The following is a 10,030-nucleotide window of genomic DNA, read 5'->3' as shown; positions in this document are numbered from 1 at the left end:
GGTGTATCTTCAAAGGCTTGTGAAGCCACCCATTTGATCTTTAATTTTAACATATTACATTGCACAAAGAGCTGATGTGGTGAGACTCGGGCAGAGTCCTCCATGGTTGTAGAAATTTCCTGAAACCTAACTTGGCCTAGGAGTTTTCTTAAAATGTTGGGGACATTAGAAAAGAGAGAGAATTGAGGGATAATTACTTATTAAGTGACTCTGGGTTGATGGTTTTTAAAAACTAAGCCATAATCCAAAGTCATTACTGTGATGTAAGAATATAACCTGGTTGCTGAAAGTATGTTTCTCACAAACCTTGGCTTCGGGATCACTGTTGATACTACAAGAATCGTCATCATCAGCATGTGGGGTGTTTCTAGAAAAAAAACAAACAGAAAACCGAGCTTAGAATTCTACTGCAAACTCTAGCTGCACAAAGCCATACTTTAGAGCAGATCCTTCCAATGTCCTACCTGAGTTTCAAAGATGCATAGCGTAGTGTTGCTCCTTCAAACTCTTTTAAACTGGGGTCTGGGTTAACTGTGGCTGCATGCAAATCCTAGAGGAAAATAGATCCCTGTTAATGTACAATGGGAGAGGAATCCAACACATTGCCCCAAAATCAAAGGGGAGGGAAGTCCTCCCGGCAAGAGGCAGAGAGTGTATGTGAGCTTAGGCAGAAAAAGGCATGCAAGGAAGGACTGCTGGATGCTGACCGGTGCAAGCGCCTGCTCTTACAAAACAAACCTGGGCAATCGGCTTCATCATTCACAAGAGGACACATCAAAAAAAAGGCAACATGAGTGTGAGCTGATGCCCCTAGCAAGAAGCCCAATCGCTCTGTCCCTGCAGAATGCATGGATATTCACGAAGAAGAAAAATATACAGCCACAGCCATGCAGAAAGAAAAAATATTAAATGATCTAAAATCTTGACAATATACTTGCCTTCCAAATGTCACTATTAATCTTTCCCCCATTCAGAACAGCAAAATCACTCCATGGCTGTTTCTAGACATATAATTATTCACATAGGAAAAAGCACATTTATTTAAAGAAAAAAAAAAAAAACAAAAAAGAAAGAAAGAAAAAAAAAAAACACAAGACACTGTTGTTAGCATTGATATTCACAGGATGGGTTAGGGAACAAATCAACTCTAACAGCAACTTGTTAGCTCACTCTCTCTAAATCTAGATTGTTACCTGATGACTAGGCAGGAGAAGAGATGGCACTTTAATTACTTACCAAAACAAATGGCTGAACATTATTAGAAGCAAACAGTGAAGTTATTTTCTAAATGTGGTCTATTTTCTAATGTGGAAACACAGAGTATGCTTCTGAGTGTTAAATGCCTAGCATACATAATCCCATTGTCACCTTACCCCTCATTAACCACACAGAACTGTTTTCTGGAGGTGGGGGTGGAATCAGGGATGATACTGTGCTGGTTTGAAAACTGGAAAATGCCCATGGCTAAGGGCACAGAAAGCTGGGGTCAAGTTATTTTCACTTAAAAGAAAAAAAAAAAAATGAAGGGGAGAGAAGGTTAGTAGGAGAACAGACTGACACCAACATCTTGCTGAAATTTAACCTAACAAAAAACAGCTCTCAACAATCTCATGAAAATTGCTCTTATTCATAAAAAGTCTACTTCTTTGTTACACAACCCTCTTCACAAATTAATATTTGATCACGAAATGATTTTCTAAACATAATTATAGTACAAAGCCTGGAGCCTGGCCTCACTGGGAGAATTCTTGCAATAAATCTTCAAATCTGAACAACTCCTGTCATCCCTCTCAGACAACGAGGAAATGTCTCTTCTTTCCACTATGCCAAGTGAATACTCAAATATTTTTCACTTAATATTTGGGGAAATAAACGAAGCTAGTAAAACCCAAGGACAGTCTTATGAATGTGCGCTACTGACTTGCCAGGTGAATCTCTTTCCTTGGGTGACAAATCAACAATAGAAACTTTTCAACTAAAATTCTTTGAAAATGAGTGAATGCTGACCCATAACATTTACTCATAACATCAATACAGTTTTTAAAACACAGAAGCTTAGTTCAAATGTCCCATGTGCTGGAAGATGGATTTATCTAACCCTGCAGGACTCTGTTAAGGCAAAGCCATTGCAAATTTAGGTCCATTACCACTAATGCACACTTGTCATCATTTTGCTTTCTTTTCTGGGCTTGGTACCTGAACTGCAGTGTTTCAAAATAAAAAAGAATTTAAGACCACTGTATTTATTTTTGAAAAATAATTTCTCTTAACAAATGAAAGAGCAGGAATGCTGTCCAACCCCTTTCCTCTCTCCTTACTCCACCCCCAAAAGTAGCATCCAGTCTTCATAGAGGAGAAAATTAATAACTTAGGAGAGTCTTATCCTGTTGACCCAGGGGAGCTGTAAACCCCCTGAAATGGGTGTGGGGTTTTGTGCATGTGCTTTCCTGAAGAAAAGACGCAGGACTTTTCTCATATTTTCAGAGGGGCCAGTGACCAAAAGGTTTAGAATCACCATTGCAGGGGTATTAATAAAGACTCACGATAAATACCTGAAATATCAAGTATGAAATAAAATTTTAAGCTAGAACGCCTTTTTTAAAAAAAGCAAGAAGGGCCGGCCCAGTGGCGCACTGCGCTAGTGCGCCGCTTGGGAAGCGCGGCGGCGCTCCCGTCGAGGGTTCGGATCCCACATACAGACCGGTTCCCGCTCACTGGCTGAGCGAGGCGCGGGGGCAACACCGAGGGTTGCGATCCCGTTGCCGGTCCTGGTCCGGTACGGGGGCGACACTGAGGGTTGCGAACCGTTGCCGGACACGGAAAAAGAAAAAAAAAAAAAAAAAAAAAGCAAGACGTGGCCCCAAGTCATCATCATTGTTTACACATGAACAATATTTGTTTTTCATTTAAGTTGAACTCTGAAAAAGCATATCAGATGATGAATGTGGAAGGCTCAAGATCATTGTGTCTTTGTGAAGAAATTAAAGAAAAAAAAGGAAGGGTGTCTGACAAAAAGAATGTGAAATCAGAAATTATCCTCAAGAGATGCTACATGTGGGGACCACAGAGGGTAAAAGAGGAGTATTTTCTAAAATAAGTACTCAGAAAGCCTTTAGCACTTAACAGTTGTGTGTGTGTGTGTGTTATTTAAAATTTTTTATATATTTACTCTTTGAACATAGGGGTCTCTGTAAAATAAAAAGCTGATTACCATTCTAAGACTCTATGTATCCAGCTTTCATACCATGGAAACATGAGTCAGCTGGCAACTGTCCAACAATCACCTTTTACAGATTTAAATAAATGAAGGCCCTAAATGGTGATTTTGCAAAAACTTATAATAACATGGACTCTCCTAAAGAAACCCTTTAGTACAAAACTCAAGTGAGGAAAAATGGAAATTGCCATTATACATGTTATGACTGGGCCAAAAGTCTTTTCTTCCCACCTATATTTTAAAATATTTACTTATATCAAAGGTGAGAAAACTTCCCCCTGTATTAGTGACCATAATTTTGCTTTTTTTAAAATTAAGGGCAATGAATCCTATGGTTTAGCTGAAACAGCCCTAGGCTTCTCAGAAACCTTGATGAAGTCTCCCACAGTTGTATAGATTGGATAATTTAGGAATTTTAAACTTTAAATGATTATTTGGTTCCATTTTATTTTTATTTTTTTGTTAATGCAACAGGACTTAAATAAATGAACTTTGATCTTTGTTTTAAAGATTATTAAACAAAAATTGTGTGTCTATACGTATGCCTCTTGAGGATGTAGCTCTTATTACTCTATAGGCTATGATCTCCGTGTAGTATATATAAACCGGCAGATTGATTTTCTTTGAGTGCTTGATACTGTTAATTACATCTCCATGTAGGGCTGAAAAGAATGACCTGTGTTTATGTATGCAGCTGTGTTGCTTCTGGTGCTGTGTTACTGTACACAGGAACGCATGCACTAGGGTTTTGCGTATGGTCCAGATGAGAAGCATGGTAGCCTTGCCAGTTAAGTGCCGCTTGCATTCATTGTTTATGCTGGAATTTTTTCTCCCCATGGACTGTAATTAAAACCTAGTGTTCAGTCACCATTAAATGGTAATACTAAAAAAAATAAAATAGAATAGAATTAAGATCAATGAAGGACTTTGCCTTGAATTTTAAAAACTACATAGCCTATTCATCTAAATTTTTTTTAATTAAGAAGAGAGAATATTTCCTACATTTAGCAACAGATTTTAGCTAATAAATTTTAGCTAATGAAATTTTTCTTTAAAAACAACCTAACAGAGATTCTTTGGTTCTACAGAAAGTCTGTGGCCACCCTAGGCTCTAGTCTGGATAACAGGGATTAGAGAGATGAGAGAAGAGAAGAGACAAAAAGAAAGACAATAAAAGAGGAAAATGCAGGTGGAGCGATATGCCTCAGGAAAGACACAGACACAAAGGTGGGGAAAAAGGGTAGCGAAGGACAAACAAAGACCATATTCCATGAGCAACAACCTCCCAACGGGTAATCTTCCGGGCTATAAGCCTCGCACAGCCAAGTGCTGGTCTGGTGCCAGAATTGTAGCTGGGGACACACTCTCCTCCTGGTACTTGTCCTGACCTTGCCCAGACGGAAGCACCTCTTACTCTGATTACGGTGATTACACTCAGTTCTGAGAGAGCCAGGGAGCCTGAGCTTCCCAGAGACAGTGTGGCCAGGGGACTGACCCAGCGCCTGGAGCATGACGCCCTTCGTGACCCTTCAGCACTGCACAGAAGCTGAGCGGGGGTGGACCCACCAAGGGGATCCAATCGTATAATCTTGGCTACTGAGAGCTTTCTTCTACCACACTTCCATATTTCTCTTCTGGGGTCTTGGGAAGCAATTCCACAAATCGAACATAAATGATAAATTGTCCTTCTGCTGGAAAAAGGCCAACATTGGAGTAGATCCTTTGACAATGTCAACAGAGTGTTCTTGAGGATGGAGTCTCAGGGGCTGGGAAAGTCCCTATGAGGGAACTTTCTTTAGGGTGCTAAAAAAGTCTCTGTGAAGTGAAGGGTTGAGCCTGCTGACAGGTAGGTAGAGAGGAAAAGCACGTGAACGTCCCACAGTGGCTTCAATGGAGGCTGTGATCATGTCATCTCTGTATGCGCTTTAGAAGCTCTGAGGCTAACGCAGCCTGCTGGAAAGCAGGGGTTCAGATCCTGCCTCTGCTCTCACTTGCTCTGCGACCTCAATTCCCTCATACGTCAAACAGGGCTAAGAAGACCTCCTGTCAGAGCACAGGCAAATAGATCAAGTACGTTAGCTCTTAACACAGGGACTGGCTGCCCAAGGTGCCCTGGGAATGACAGTTTTCTTTATCTTCTACTCTCTTTTCCTTCATGGAGAAAAAACAGTTTGTGGATTACAAAGCGTTATGAATTACACTTCTCAATCCTGTTTTGTCAAGACTTGAGCCTCAATAAGTATGGCCTTGATGATAAATGGCAGAAAACCTAGAATTCTGGAATTGCGAGGAATTGGCCAGGCAATGGTGGTGAGTGTTGTATCCATTTACGTGCGCATCGTTTTTCCTTTTTAAATGCTCTGTGTTTTTGGTGAATGCAACACTATCAGAAGAGTATATAGCCTTATGCTTTATCATGCAAACACAATTCAGAGAAGTTAAAAAAAAAATCAAACTAGTAAACAAACTGACAAAAGCTCCTGCAGTTAAATTAGTCTCTGTGAGCAGCAGCACCACGTAGAAATTACAATCTAGAGGGCTCAGGAGACCCAGGCTCTCACGCTGGCTTTGCCACCACAGCCAACCAACAGCTCCCTTGGCTATAAGGCTGGTTTATTCCTTCATTCCACAATGAATTTAATGAACTTCACCATGTGCCAGGCACTTTGCCAGGTGCTGGGGACACAAGATGAGGGCAACAGATCCTGACCCCCAAGGAGCTTCCTGGAGGAGACTCACGTGCCACAGGTAACAATACCATAAAGGGACACAATGGAATAAAGGGCTTTCAAAGCAGAGGGGTGAAAGCAATAGTTCCCAGGAGATGCTGGGGTGAGGCCAAAGAACTTAAGAGGAAGTGACACATACATAAAAATAGAGGGATGAGGTTCACTAGAGGGCTGGCTGTCACACTTACTCAGCATAAAATCCCCTGGAAAGCTTATGTAAAGGCAGATTCCCAGGTCCCAACCCCAGGGAGTCTGCCTCAGTGGTCTGAAGTGGGACCAAGGAATCAGCACGTTTTACATGCCCCGAAGGTCCTCTTGGCCGCCGTCCTCGGCTCATAGGCTGAGAAATACTGCCCTAATGTTCACTAGGCCCTTCTCCAAGGTTCCTTCCAGCTCTGAAATGTCAGGATTACTTGATTGAGTGAAGAAGTTCAGTAAAATGATGACAAAATGGTCCTTTTATGTTGTCATCTTATTTCTAAGTGTAAATGAAAATACACAGGTTCTAATATAATAGATTTTGCCGCTCCTGGGGAGTTAGCTGCTCAGGCCACCCACAGAGGCCATGGGCACTGCAAGAACAGAGTGATTTCTGACCAAGAAGAGATCACAGTCCTGAGAAACAACTTGCCTTCCCTAACTTCAGACCTACCTTCTCCACACTGTCTTCTTAAGGAACCCAGAAACACCTTAGGTTGAAGAGATTATAAGTGAGACTTGGCTACAGACCAACAGTTATTCATGAAAATGTTTTGTGTGGTTCTCGCTTCTCTCTAAAATTCGACATCCAAGTAATTTGTGAGGTAATTTGGAACAAATAAATGGTTTGCGAGGGAAACGCACCATGTGCCAAATTTCAGCAGCAAATGCTTCCTGGACAGTTTATAAACTTTCAAAAATACTACTGGCACATGCAGTGGAAACATTATCTACTGCGCTTAACACTTCCCAAGTGAACTTTGGAATGTGAAATGTAAAATTTCCAAACTGTAAGGAAGCCTTCAGTACTAAACTTTTGTGAAGCTTAGTCAACAGATTTGGCACTTATTTGATTTTTTTTCCTGAAGCCAGCTCAGGAAAAAGCTGGATCAAAATATGTATTTCTCACACGACATATTACAAGTTTCTTCTCTCTCTTAACATTTTGCTTTCTCTCGTTGAAATTAGTTGAAACAGATTCTATTTAGGGATCAAGGAAATGGTGTTGGAAATAATCATTTCTCTTCAACTGTCCTAAGCGCCCAAGACAATGTTGTTATGTCATTTTCTAGAAGGCTCTGCATGTGCCACAGCCCTCCTTTGGGTGAGATGAAGAGATTCGAGAGTGTCCGAGCCTCCCTGATATACACACTATTGTGAGGCCTGGGTGGAAGTAGGGGTCAGCAGACCTGAATTCAAGCTTAACTCCACAATGTGCCAGCTGTGTGATATTGCGCAGCCTCCTTAACCACTCTGTATCTCAGTGTTGTCAAAAGTACAACAGGAATGACAACTATAGTACCAGGTTCATATGGGTTTTATGGGGAGTAATGAGATAAGGCATTAGCCTGGCATGTAGATACCTGATTTCTCTTAGTGCCTCTGGTTTAACATCAGTGTCAGTATTTCCAAACCCTGAGGATATGGCAGGCTGAGTCTCTTCCCCAACTCCCTCACTCCTCTTCTCTCTACCTGCTCATCCCTTTGCCTCTATGATTTCAATTTATTGCCTTTTAAATCTGCTTGGTTCTTTGGCTTAATGGACAGCCTTATATACAGAGAAGGGGAAATGTGCATAAAGTGAACAATTGAAAGGTTGACCTGAAGAATATCTATCCCACTGGTCTATTAAAGTGCAGGGTATGAGTCACTGTCTCTCTCTGAAACATCTAAAAGTACGCATTCATTAACCAAGTTCCATGGAGGGACAGGACTCTGTCAATACCATGGCACGGTTAGCAGCAGAAGAGAGCATTGCAATCAAGGGAAGGTTCACTCAGTATTGGGGGCAAGGCAGGGGTCTAGACTCAGGGAATTGGATACATCCTAACACCAGCAGCACGGCCACTCAACTCACTGAGTCTCATTTACCCCTTCTCTTACAAGAGGAACATGATAGCTGTCTTCTCTGCCACATGGGGGTCTTGAGAGGATCAAATGAAATGATGTTTATGACAAAATCTGAAAACCACAACAAAACACGAAGAGCAGCGAGGAGGCTGAGGATGCCTGAGGGGACACGGATCACCAGGAGATGAGGCGGAGAGGGCGAGCCCTTCTGAGCCTGGGAAGGGGCCCTGAGCGGTGCACGGGGCTGGGGTAGAAAGCAAGCATAGGGAAGAGGAGAAAGAGGCACAAATGAGCATCAGAAGGCAGCTCAGGGATTAGAGATGAACTCTGCCAGCTGACAGTTTTACTCAGGGTCAGCTGCCCACCTGTGCTGTATTCTTCCCGAGATGTATTGCAGAATACGTGGAGATAAAACTCTACCATATTAATTGAAGAAATAAAAATCCAAGCTACATAAGCCGCAGGATGCCCTCCCTGGACTCCACTGCACCCACGCCTTGGCCTTAGCAGGCGGGGTTTAAGAAGGACTTCATTTCTTCCAAATACAGGAGGCATGACATTCATGGAACAGAAACTGTATCAAAGTTAGTCCCATCTCCTCACCTCCGGGACAATGAGGAAGCAGAGTAGGTGGAAATCCCAAAGCCAGGGAAGCTGAGTGAGAACTCTGGCCGAGGATTCAGGAGCATTCAGGAACTCTTCAGTTCTAGACCCAGTGCTACCACTGGTCACTGACCTCTTGGCACCTCAGTTTCCCCGTTTGTAAAGTACACATTCGGGCACCAGATGACCCCTTCCCATGCTAACATTCTCTGGTTGTAAGGCGCTCTCCATTGGGAAGATGGTTAAAGGGTTGGAACAGGGGAACAAAGCCCTGGAATGGAAAGAGAGATCCTAACAGTGATGCCAAGAGGAAAGACGTACTGGTAAGGAGGTGAGAGCTTGTCTGTGCCTTAGCGAGAACAGAAGCTGATCCTGGCCAGGTCACTTTCTAAGTGGCCTTCTTGCTCCAGGGAGAAATCCTAGGAGGCAACTGGGCTGGCCAGGAAGAGGACTCCCCTTCATGCCAAGCTCCTTGAGGGCTGTATTAATTCACCTTTATTTCCTAGTATATCTAACACAAGATGAATAAATGAATGGAAATTGCACAGGGAGTAGAAATATTATGCTTCAATAAAAAGTCACCAAAACTGCACAGGGATAAACAACAAAACCCTTTGTGGTTCAGTGGTACTGAAGTATGTGCCGAGTGATCAGGGTAAAGCACAAACAAACCAAGGCCCTTGTCTACCAATGAGGGTACAGCTCGCCCCCACCTATCACCTTAAAGATGGAGAATCTGAGGCCCAGACTGGTAAATGAGATGTCAAAGCCCCGTAACAGCAAGAATGTGATTAGGATATAGGTCTTACTGCCTCCCAGAGAAGAACAAGTAAATAATCAAAGATTTAGAAAACAAGACATTTTAAAAATATTTTTCCCTTTGTACTGTACTCTTTTCTTGGGGTTTTTTTTTTTTTGCGGCTGGTCGGTAGAGGGATCTCAACCCTTGACCTTGGTGTTACCAACACCACGCTTTAACTGGGCTAACCAGCCAGCCCATCGTCTACCTTAATGACAGGAAGGGTGATAACAGGTGCAAATAAGACAGAGAAGCTGAATAGGTAACAGATGCAGCTCAAATGCCCTTCATGTCCTCGAAGTAAAAGAAAATGGGCTTGTTTAAAGAACAAAAGACTGGTCAGAAAAAGGCAGAAATGACTGGGTGTCAGAGAGCAAACCACTTTTCTAAAAAGAAGTCATTACTTAATTGTGACCTTTCCCAACTGTAATTCTCTTGAATATTTTGTTATCAGGATTCACAAAGGCCTACCACAGGAATCTTTATATTAATAAATGCCACAATGGAATTTTCTAATGCCTCAATTCTTTGTTTAAACAGCCAGATTTCTTCCTCAGGGACAGCAGAAATTTATGCTGCTAATTATTTCCAAAATAATGTCACTTGTGCTAAATAAACAGATCCTTTTTTTTT

General features: G+C 42.1%; 1 long non-coding RNA gene across 1 annotated transcript in view; it reads right to left on the bottom strand.

Annotated features, from left to right (window-relative positions):
* Window positions 1-290: 290 nt before the first annotated feature.
* Window positions 291-10,030, bottom strand: part of LOC103582261 — an 11,154-nt gene continuing 1,414 nt past the window's right edge. The window contains exons 2-4 of the long non-coding RNA XR_549739.1: window positions 939-1,001; window positions 465-550; window positions 291-367 (exon numbers count right to left, since the gene is read on the bottom strand). This is a non-coding gene — a long non-coding RNA (uncharacterized LOC103582261). The remainder of the gene's footprint in view (window positions 368-464; window positions 551-938; window positions 1,002-10,030) is intronic.

The sequence above is a fragment of the Galeopterus variegatus genome, unplaced genomic scaffold (assembly GCF_000696425.1).
Source record: "Galeopterus variegatus unplaced genomic scaffold, G_variegatus-3.0.2 Scaffold15441, whole genome shotgun sequence".
NCBI classification, from domain to species: domain Eukaryota; kingdom Metazoa; phylum Chordata; class Mammalia; order Dermoptera; family Cynocephalidae; genus Galeopterus; species Galeopterus variegatus.
Note: the sequence above shows the minus strand (reverse complement) of the source record. Positions and strands in the feature narration are given on the sequence as shown.